Genomic DNA, 11,830 nt, shown 5'->3' with positions numbered 1-11,830 from the left:
ACACAATGAGCTAATTAGTGTTTAAGCAGAATCCATGGAGAAGATCGGTGTCCTTCATGTGTATTGAAGGTCAAATCAATATAAAGATTAGATCTTGAAAACAAAATGGCAGGTAAATAAATCCTTATTGTTATGTCCAAAGGTCCAATTCTCCAAATTCCAAAAGAAGTACCAGAAATGGACTCAACCTGGACTGTAGGAGGGTTTCCTGCAGACAGATAAAAGCCAGCAATCCTCAGGAACTTGTGAAACTAGTTCCCCTCTACCAAAAGGAGTCATTTCTCTATCACTGACAGAAGAAGCAGATGACTGTGGTACCTATTAACATGCCAAAGTGCATTCATGCTGACCTCCAGTCTCCCTCACAAAAATCCAGGTATCACAAGTATCTGTCACATTTTTCCATATCTTAAGCTTTTTCTCTCACTTCCTCTCCCCTAAATTCCCTTCAGCTGACAGACTTCCCTTCCCCCAGCTATTCATTCTCCTTATCAAATTGCTATGTTGAGAAACTGGAAATCTGGAACCGACTGTTTTCTTTCTTTCTTGGGCTCTAGATTCGATGACATCAAGGGTCAGGAACACTGATTTAGGAGATCTCACTCAAACTGGCTTAGGTAGGCTCCCATGGTCTCAGGTCCAGTTTTTCTCTGCTCCATGCATCTCACTAAATGGTCTGACAGCTGCCGAGGCTTTATTCTTTTCCTGCAAGAAAACACAAACATGCCCTCGACCCCAAATTAGGGTCTTCTCCACTGTCTAGTGCATGGATGTCTCCATTTGACCTGAGCAATGGTTGCTCAAGTTCCATCATGCCAGAATCTGTCTGAAGCTCACTGGCATTCACATTATAAAATTTTTAAATGAGGAGTGTATTATTTCATGAGTCATGTGGGGACTGGGGATATCATTCCCCTTTTTTATTTTCTAAAAATTTTTTGAACTGTTGAAGCTGGACCATAATAGTAGAAGGATTTGTCTACCCTCCTTGGTTGACTATCTAGGTAAATTGGGATTACTACTTAGATTTTTTGTAGATGCCCATTAAAAGGGACATATCCATTAAATATTTCCCAAAAACTTCTGAAAATCACTCAAAGACTGTAAACTATACTGTGTCCAAATAACTTTTGAAAATTATTTGAAGTCGGTGAGCAGTCTTTCCCAATCTAACCTGTAGAGCTCTCACTAGCTGACAAGGCCTCGTTTGCATCTTAAATTTTTCTGTTAAAACATTAACAGACTGGCTGGATGTTCCTTTTGGCTATATTTAAAGCAATCTAGGTAGCTTCTTAACTCTTTTTGAAGGGATTTAAGTATCCTTTTAATCATATAAGCAGTTCACACTCACACATTCACAATCACATTTCATACAAACCGGTGTGGCCACACCATACATTCAGAACATACATGCATCTTTCAGTCATCCTTTTTCCCTAGGTCATGATTAGTCTGTTGCAATGAAGCTTCCTTAATTGAAATCTATGTAAAAGAACTCCAGCCAATCCTTGAACTAAGAGGTTAAAAAGTCCTGTATGTTCTTTATCATTCCTCCATTTGAGCTACAGTCATGGGGTACAGCTGTACCTACTCCTTGTAACTGTAGATGCAAGGTGGAGAGGCCAAGCTTTTGGCCAAAAGTTTTTAGAGATGACTCACAAAATAGAACTTAAATGTAAACAAAAATTTCCATTCTATATCCCTTTCTCTTTTTCTTTTTCTTTACTTAATACCAGTACCTCTTTACTGTTACAAAATTTTTTTTCACCCATTTTTTTTTTAAGTCAGGGTTTCTCTGTATTGTTTGAGGCTGTCAGTCCAGCCTGGCCTCGAACTCACAGAGATACGCCTGCCTCTGCCTCCCCAAGTGCTGGGATTAAAGGCGTGTGCCACCACTGCCCAGCTTGTTACCAATTTTTTTTTTCTCTGTATTATTTGGAGGCTGTCTTGGAACTTGCTCTGTAAACCAGGCTGGCCTTGAACTCAAGAGATCTGCCTGCCTGTGTCTCCCGAGTACTGGGATTAAAGGCGTGTGCTGCCAACGCCCGGCTATTCACCCATTTTCAATCCAACTTTCAACCCAGGATGTTCCCTCATAAAGGCGTGTTGGGATTAAAGGTGTATGCCGCTGGTATTAAAGGCGTATGCCACTGGCAATCTCTTGGATTCCCCTACTTTCTGACCCTGGTATCAGGCTTAGGAGGGGGAAACTCAGAATGTCTAGTTTCTGACTTTTTAATCTCATTGGCGGCAGCCGCTCCCAATGTATTATTGGTGTTATAAAATTTGATGAACAGGGAGCTGGAATGACTAACTGGCATCAACATGGGGGGGGGAATACTCACCAATGCCCATATTTCCCTTACCTGAGTGTTCAGCAATGGTTGGATCATCTTTATCATGGTGAGCATTCCTAGTATCCGGAGTAGTATTGGGGTCGACATGCCTGATGCACCGTTCGGGGACCCAAATGGGCTTCTCACTTCCTGGAGGGAAAACACAAACAGCCCCTCGGACCCTAGCTAATAGGGCGGGGTGGGTGGCTGCCATTTTCCTGTAATTAAGTCCTTCCATCTGACCCATCCCAAGGACTGGGAGGGTTTGTTCCAATGTCTCTCCATAGCAGACAAATTATTACGGTCTATGGTCAAAAAATTTAAAATGTAAAGTATGGTGGATAACTGAATATTGGGGGAGGTAACATACTCCCCCCTTTTTTATTTTCTTAAAATACTGTTTGAGAGTGGCATGGGTGCGCTCCACAATAGCCTGTCCCGTGGGGTTGTGAGGAATACCAAAAGAATGGACAATGTGATGTTCCCTGCAAAAGGCAGCAAAGCGATTGCTGGCATAGGCAGGGCCATTGTCCGTTTTTAGGGCATCAGGAACGCCCATGTAGGCAAAGGCCTGCAGGCAATAAGAAATAACATTTTTAATCTTCTCTCCTGAGTGGAGAGAGGCAAAAAACAGTTTAGAATATGTATCCACCGAGACATGCATGTATTTTAATTTCCCTGCCTGCGGCAGGTGAGTGACATCCATTTGCCAGAGATGGTTGGCCCTGAGGCCCCGGGGATTTACCCCCTCATTGGGAAAATTATGATAAGGGGCACAATCAGGGCACTGAGAGGTAATCTGTGTCGCTATGGATAAGGGACATCCAGTGTGAAATTTAATGGAGCGGGCATTTAGATGATACCTCTCATGGAGCTGGTGGGCAAGCTGCTCCTGAGTAAATAAGACCCTAGGGCGGGTCAAGGAGTCAGCAATTTGATTGCCCTGGGCAAGGGGCCCTGGAAGGTTAGTATGTGCACGAATAAATCCCACATAAGCAGGGTGGATGCGCTGCCAAATAAGATGTTGGAGCTGAACTAATAAGGAACGAACCTGGGAGGTTGGAAGAACATATGGAGAAGTTTCTAAAGGTCTAACAATGTTGGCAACATAAACACTATCAGTATATAAATTAAAGGGCTCTCCCTCAAACATTTGGAAAGCCATCAAGCAAGCAAACAACTCAGCGGCTTGTGCTGACATCTGCCCTATGGGTACCCTCTTCTGCACCTGAGAAGAAACCACCACCGAGAAACCCTTGGAGGAGCCGTCTGTAAAGACTGAGCGAGCTCCAACTAGAGGGTTCTCCTTTAAAATCTTGGGAAAGATCACAGGGTGTTGTTTGAAAAAAGACATCAAGGGGCTGTTGGGATATTGGTTATCAAACTGAGCGCCTGTAGATGTAATAAACAGGGTCCACCCATCATGGGAGATCTGTAGATGTTCCACCTCCTCCTTACCATAAGGAAGGATAATTTTATCAGGACTCTTTCCAAAGGTTTGAATGCTAAACTTGTGCGCCTTCCACAACAATTGTAAAATGAGATCATAGTAAGGGGTCACTACCTTCTTAGGGGAGGCTGACAAATGTACCCAATAAATAGGACCAGTCTGCCAAAACACGGCAGTGGGCGAAAAGCTAGATGACAGTACAACCAGAACAAGGGGCTGCCCATAATCTATACGCCGAAGGTGGGCTTGCTCTATACTTCTTAACAACAATTGGAGGGCTTCCCTGGCCTCTGGGGTAATCTGTCTAGGGGAAGTTGGAGCAGGATCCCCAGGAAGAATATCATAAAGCGCTTTAAGAGCCCCTGTTTTAATAGAAAGAGAAGGACGAAACCATTGTACCTCTCCCAAAAATCTCTGCCAATCATGAAGAGTTTTTAAATTTGAACAATCCATCTGGAGTCTTTGTGGCCGGAGGCCAGTTTGTTGAATTTGATGACCCAAATAAGTATAAGGGGGTCTCTTTTGGATCTTTTCAGGAGCCAAAATAAATCTGCGGGCCTCCAGAAGCTCCTGTAGCTCTGCAAAGGCTATGTAACATTGTCTTTCTTCGGCTGTGGCCAAAAGAATATCATCCATGTAGTGGATAATGTAAAGGTCAGGGAACTTACGTCTGAGGGGATCTAAACAGGCAGCTACATAAATCTGGCATATAGTTGGACTATTAGCCATCCCTTGGGGGAGCACCACCCATTGGAAGCGAAGGGCAGGCTCCCTAAAGTTAATCGAAGGAAGGCTAAACGCAAACCGAGGACTATCTTGAGAATGCAAGGGAATAGAAAAGAAGCAATCCTTCAAGTCAATGACAATCAAATGCCAGTCTTTAGGAATGGCCACAGGCACGGGCAAGCCAGGCTGCAGAGCCCCCATAGGCTGCATGGTCGCATTCACAGCCCTCAAGTCTTGTAGTAACCTCCATTTCCCTGAAGATTTTTTTATTACAAATATAGGGGTATTCCAAGGGGACGTGGAAGAAACCAAATGACCTGCCTCCAATTGTTCTTGAACTAGCTGGTGAGCCGCCCTTAGTTTCTCCGCTGGTAAGGGCCACTGTTCCACCCATACCGGATCATCTGATAGCCATGTGATGGGTATGGGGGCTGGCGGCGCAACAGTGACCCTCATCAAAAATGGCCAAAACCCTTCCTATCCCCTGGGGCCCTGGTCTCCAAAGGGAGGGATGCCACAGGGCAAACCTCTCCCTGTTCTAGTTTACCTAGTTCCCTCCCCGGACTCCAGCCCCTCCCTTGCATCGTCTGGGGGCCCCTGCTTTTGGACTTGGGTGCCTGGGTGGTGAGGACCACTCCCATTTCTTGCATGAGGTCCCGTCCCCAGAGGTTAATAGGGAGGCCAGGCAAAACATATGGCTGGAAAAGCCCTGTGTGGCCCTCAGAGTCTTGCCACTTTAGGATTCTGAGGCTTTTTTGGGGCACAGCCTGTCCTATTCCCTGGAGGGTCACTGTCCCTTCCTCTTTCAGCCAAGCAGGGGGCCAGAATTTATCTGAGAGGACAGAGAAATCTGCCCCAGAATCTAAGACGCCCCTAAAGAACTTGCCTTCTATCTTTAATGTAAGCTGGGGGCGGTTCTCCATAGTGGCTACCCAAAATGCTGCTGGGCCGGTACTTCCAAAACCTTGGTTGCCCCTTTTCTCTTTAATTTTTCTAGCCTCACAAGGAGCTGTAGGGAGAAGGAGTAACTGAGCAATCCGTTCTCCTGCAGGGATGGCAACAACCCCACTGCCCACTGATATCATTATTTTAATCTCCCCCTCACTATCCTGGTCTATAACACCGGGGTGTACCTGGATGCCTCGAAGAATAGTACTGGACCGTCCCAAGAGTAGTCCTACCGTGCCTGGGGGCAATGGCCCATGCACCCCAGTAGGGAGGGCCTGGATCCCCATTTCCGGTGTTAGGATTGCCCGGGCAGAGGGAGCGAGGTCCAATCCTGCACTCCCCGAGGTGGCTCTAAGGAGGTCTGAGATATGAAGGGGTTGCTCTGGGGGAGAAAATGAATCCTGCCACTGCCCGGAGCAGGGGTCATTGCCCCGTACACATTGGTTTTGGGGCCCTGGGGCGGGGCCCTCCTCCCGTTTCCCTGATTATTATTAGCAGGAAGGAAATTTCCCTCCCGGTCAGTTTTAGAGTAGCAGTCTTTGGCCCTATGATATCCCCTTCGGCAACGGGAGCATAAACCAGGTCGCTTGAGACCCGTAGTACTATTTTGAGGGCACTCTCTAGGGAAGTATCCCTCCCTACCGCAGCTGAAACATGTTTTTCTCCCTCCCAGAGTAGGTCTTTCTTTCCCCACTTGGGGCCGAATGGCAGCAGCTAATAACACTTGGCCCTGGATGAAGTTCCCATCAATGTCCCTACAAATCCAGATATAGTCATTTAGACTTTTATTGCGATAGGAGCGAAGGGCTTCCTTACAATATTTATTTGCATTTTCAAATGCCATCTGCTTGATGACCGGCATCGCAGGCCCAATGCCCCCAAATATTCTTTCTGCTACCTGACTGAGACGGTCTACCAAGTCTTGAAAAGGTTCAGAGGGTCCTTGAAGGACTTTGGACAGATGATCCCCTCCTTCCTTGGAAGGCAATGCTTTCCAAGCCCCTTGGGCCGCTGCTGCCACTTGGGCATAGACTGCGATGTCATATTGCATTTGTTGCTGAATGGTGGCATATTGACCACTCCCGGTAAGCATCTCCACATTTCTCTGGGGCTGTCCGGCCTGTGCATTTCTTTGGGCTGTCTGGCTGCATCTTTCCTGAAACTCACCTCTCCAAATCAAATAATCTCCCCCTGATAGAGTCGCTCGGCAAAGCTGCTGCCAATCACTAGGTGTCAAGTTAAGAGACGCAAAAGATTCCATTAAGGAAAGTGTAAAGGGAGCCTGTGCTCCATAATTTAAAGTTGCCTCTTTAAGGTGTCTTATATCCTTAAAATTTAAAGGGTTATGACGCCGAATGACCTGTCCAGAATTGTTCGGATCTGGAACTTCCATTACTGGGGCTACCACCGGGCAGCATTGGACCCCTCCTCTGGGTCTTCCCTCCAGGTCCGAGCAAGACTGGGTTATCTCATAGGAGTCCCTTTTTGCAAAGTATGGGGAAGGGTTTCTCTCCCTGTCCTGTCTTTCCTTAATTTGAATCTTTTTTAGTTCTTTTTTAAGGGCCGCGATCTCAGCAAGTAACCGTTCCTTTTCAGACTGTGACGAGTCTGAGTCTGAGCTACTTCCATTTTCTAGGTCTGATAGAGAAGGATATAACTGATTCTGACCGGAGTTCTTCTGTTTGGGTCGCGCCCGGAGATCTCTACCCGTTTTTTTGTTGTTACTAAGAGACTCCCCTTCATCCTCACTGACAATGGAGCCTCTAGTTTCAGTCAGGGTCCCTTCAGATGATTCATCATCACTCTCTGCCCCTGAACTCAAGGAGGCTTGAGTCTCAGTCTCTTGTAATTCTAAAAAAAGCCTCTTTTGTGTCCTGAACTACCTGGCGGTGACGAACCTTATCTGTCAAAAGTGCTCCCCTCACTAATCTCCATAAGGAGAATGTCGTAGGGGGTAAGGACTCAGATCCCTCTTTTCGTAAAAGTCTGTGAAGATCACGGCGAACCTCCTCCCAATCTGGAATATTTAAGTTTCCCCCAGTAATGAACCATGGACTGGCTCGTTCGATCGATTTTAGAAAGCCTTCTAGGGTTTTAGACTTGACTGCAGTCCCATGTTCTTTAAGTAACTTTTTTAGTTGATACTGCAATGATTCTAGCTTCCCGGAACTATTCCCCATAGTTTCTTAACCCCGTCCACTTACCTCACTTTCAGGATCTCGGTGGGACCTCCAATTGTCGCGTCTACTGCGAGGCCTGTGTCTGAGAACGTGCGGAGGGTGTCGGGGATTGACAACACAGAGACTCGTTCAACGATGTAAAGAAAACTTTAAGCAGGCCCCAAAAAGGTTCAAGAAAACTTCCTAAGAAAGGCTCCCACCAGAGAAGCTTCTGCTCTCTCCTCTCCCCTGGCTGGTTCTGCTCTGACCCCAGAAACTGATCTGGGCGTGGCAGAAGAGGTGGTTAGTCTTTGGACAAGGTCGAGGTCAGAGTGGTTTCTGTGGGCAGGCCTTTTCCAGGAACTTAATGCCCCCAGGCATTGTATTGTTTTTAGTAAACATGTTTTTAGTAAACATTGTCTTACAGCTGCCTACTCCCAGGCAGAAGGGGAAGTGGGTCTCTGCTCAAGGTCTGGTGTTCCCACAGAACATTTCCTCTAAGTATTCCCCTCCCCTGCGCATACACGCGTACACACACACACACACACACACACACACACACACACATACATACATACACACCACCACACTCACAGGCATGACCTCCACCTCGCCCCACACAGAACATTTCCTCTAAGCTTCCCTTCACACATTCACACAAATACATACACATGACCACACTCACACAAGCATACATGCACCCCCCACACACACATGTGTATGGCAGGGATTTTTAAACAATCTGGGTATATAAATTCCACTGCCTTCTTTTACTATCTTCTCTTACTTTCCTCAAAACTAAAGGAAACATTCGTTTTTGTGTGCATACATCAGACAGAAATTATATCCCAGTAAAACAGTAACAGCCTCCACTGATGATGACCACGTTTGATGAGGGATGGAGACCCTCTGTGACCACTGAGGCTACTGATCCCCGAGGCTATGCTGCTTTTTCCAAACTGCATTAGGTTGAATTGGAATTATTGGACGAGTCTGTATTTGATGTCCCACTAATATCAAGAGGCATATTTAGTGTTTTCTCATGGACCCAATTACTGCAAAGGAGAAAGAACCTTGGTGTTGACATCTGCTACCAGCCAAGAATTATCAGTGCAATAAAAGTGAAATACATTTTTCCACTCACTGGGCCATAGCAGTAGATCGTTGTACAAAAATCCATCAATTCAGCTGGTCATTATCCCAGAGCAGCAGATAGCTAATACATTAAGAAAGTTCTTTCTTCTTGACTTGCAATTGAGCAAATGAATTAAATTGGTTTTGGCATTGGAATTCAAGGCTAAATTTATACAGCAAACAGGAATTCAGAGGAGAAAATGAAATAGGTCTTCCTTGATAGCATATGCCTTAAAAGGAGATTTTAATTAAATTAATTATCAGATTCAAATAATAGCTTTGCTTTTGAACAACACGGTTAACCAATGTAAAATTCCTAGTCACAAATTGAATACAATGTTATTTTATCACAAAAGTACCATTTTTAATTCTGTTTTCTTTTCTCTCATCTCAGAGATACAGGTTCAACACACAGCCTGCCTCACTTACTGTCATCTTATTAGCTTTCAAAATAGTGCCTGGCACTCAGTGGGGGTATACTTGACCCTGGAGACCTGAGATTAGACTCATCCAACACTTGACAGACCATGTGATTAACAGCAGTCCACCAACATCTCTGTCTCCCTTACCCTGGTGCCCAGATTACATCTTGGAGACCACTGAACAAATTTACCTATGTAAAGTCATACAAGACAATGCTATCTGGCAGTCTCTTCCCAATAGTCGCCTTCCATCCTACAGTTTCCCTCTGCTTTCATGCTGTGCATGATTCTACCTTCTCTATGGATGTGATATTCATAGAAAAGATCACACATACACATAAAATATGGGTTGCACAAATGAGAGAAAATAGATAATGGTTGCCTTTCTGAGACTGGTTTGTTTCATCTATTGTGCTCATCTCCAGTTTTAGCACAAATAAACTATTGTGTATATATAGCACATTTTCTTCAGCTGTTCCTCTATAGAGAGATACATAGGCTGATTTCATACCTTAGCATTTGTGAATATCATTGTAATAAACATGGATATGCAAGTTCAAAGAAAGACAGACTTGGGTTGAAGTATTGCTTCTATTTCTCATTGGTGCCTTGACTATGGTGAACATTTGCTCACTCCTCTGTAGGAAAAATTCACAGAACAGAAGTCTCACCTACAACTCAAGAGAAAAGATTCACAGACAAAGCAGCTGGAAAAAGTATCCAGAAGCTTACAATATAGACCAAAAAAAAAGTGAGCAGTAAGAGGCCCAAACTGAAACCAAAATTTAACACTTTCTAACAATCCCTTATTACTGGGGCTCGATCCAATGATTTATGATGATCCTACAAACAATAAGTGCCTAATTCATAATGGCCACTCTAAGGAAGGACTGGTGCTTTAATAAGACTTACTATGACAAAACAGATGTTGAGTTCACCTTTCTCTCAAACTTACTTTGGGGCTAATTTCAGCATCAATCTACCCAGATCAAACAAACCTCAGTCAAGTAAGTGTGTCGAGTATAGAACTCATGGCACCTAGAGATGGCAAATGACCTGAAGAAATATTTTCAGGGTAACCACTGCAGTTACAGGAGGAAACATGATGGGTCTTGCTTCATCTTTTCTTTCTGACTCACCCCTGGGAGTCAGAAAGCAAAGAATCTAAGTTTGGTCTTTAAAATCACAAAGAAAAATGCCCTTATTTTCCTTTGTAACAAAATTTGGCTTTTAAAACAAAAAACTCACTCCCAGGTCAAGAACACAAGCCAGCTAATGGTACACTACAGTGAAATTTCATAGTTCAATTAGACTTTTTTGGTCTTAAATTGAGAAAAGATTTATGGGATTCTTTTGAGAAAGCCTTCATGGTCCTGTCATAGAACCTCCAGCTGTCAGAGGGATACCATATGCTGTCACAGAACCTCCAGCTATAGAAGGGATAGCATATGTGCCTCAATGGCTCTCTTACACTAGTGCCTTTCCTGAACTCAGTTCCATGTCACATCTTGTCACATGATGATTGTCATTTGCACACTTCTCATTTTCCAGTGTAGCCAGCTATGCCTCTTCTTTAAAATGCTTTTTTAAAAAGTCTTGTTTTGCATGCTCCAACCTCTCATCTTTCTCCTCCTTTCTATCAATGAGTAGAGCTTCCTGCAATCTTTCCATCTCCCAAGCCAGATGCACACTCTACAACATACACTTACTCAGTAATGTTTTATAGAGAACTCAGAGAGTTGTTCAAACCTACCCCTTGACCTTCTTTAGTCAAGATGACAAAATCTACTTAAACAGATCCAAAATAGTAAAGTGGAGAAAGACAGTGTTTCCCAAGAAAGAGAATCCCAATACCAGATTAGAAGATTTACTCCCAGATTCTACCAAATTTCCAAGAAAAGTTAACACCAGTGTCCTTCCAATAGTTCTACAAAACAGAGTTGAGTACAAGCAAACTTGATAAAGAAACCAAGATTACTCTGAGACTAAAATGGTTAAGAACCCAGTAGAGAAATAAAACTATACAGCATTTTTTTCTAATTAAGGTAAATGCCAAAATTTTCCAAAGATTCATGCAAGTCAAATTCAAGAGCACACAAATAAGCTCATACACTATGCACAAGCTGTTTTCATTTGAGGGATGCAAGATTATATCAAAATATGCAAACTAAATCCATGTAGTTAACCACACAAAATAAAGACAGAAGTCACATGATCATACCAAGGAAGAACATTTCTTGACGAAGTTCAATAGTTCTCAATATAATAAAAGCTGGACAGTCAACATTATAGTAAAGAGGGAAAAATGTTTCTCTAAAGTTCAGAACTGAAATATTATACCCATTGTCTTTACTGTTGGAGTAGTCAAACTCTTAGTGATGGAGAAATAGGAGGAGGAAAGGAAGGAACATACATGTCAACATGTACCTATTTGCAGATGACAAGATCTACTTAAATGATTCTAAAGACCCCACAAAAACTCTTAGGTCTGATAAGCACTTATAGCAAAGTATTAGAATATAAAATCAACAGAAAATACAGTAACTTTGCTATTTATCAGTAATGAATAAATAATCATAGGTGAAAAACTCTACTCACAATAGCCTAAGGGGTATAACTCCTCTCCCTAGGAGTAAACCTAGCCAAGGATGTGAA

Source organism: Mesocricetus auratus, unplaced genomic scaffold (assembly GCF_017639785.1).
Source record: "Mesocricetus auratus isolate SY011 unplaced genomic scaffold, BCM_Maur_2.0 Super-Scaffold_100015, whole genome shotgun sequence".
Classification (NCBI taxonomy): Eukaryota; Metazoa; Chordata; class Mammalia; order Rodentia; family Cricetidae; genus Mesocricetus; species Mesocricetus auratus.
Note: the sequence above shows the minus strand (reverse complement) of the source record.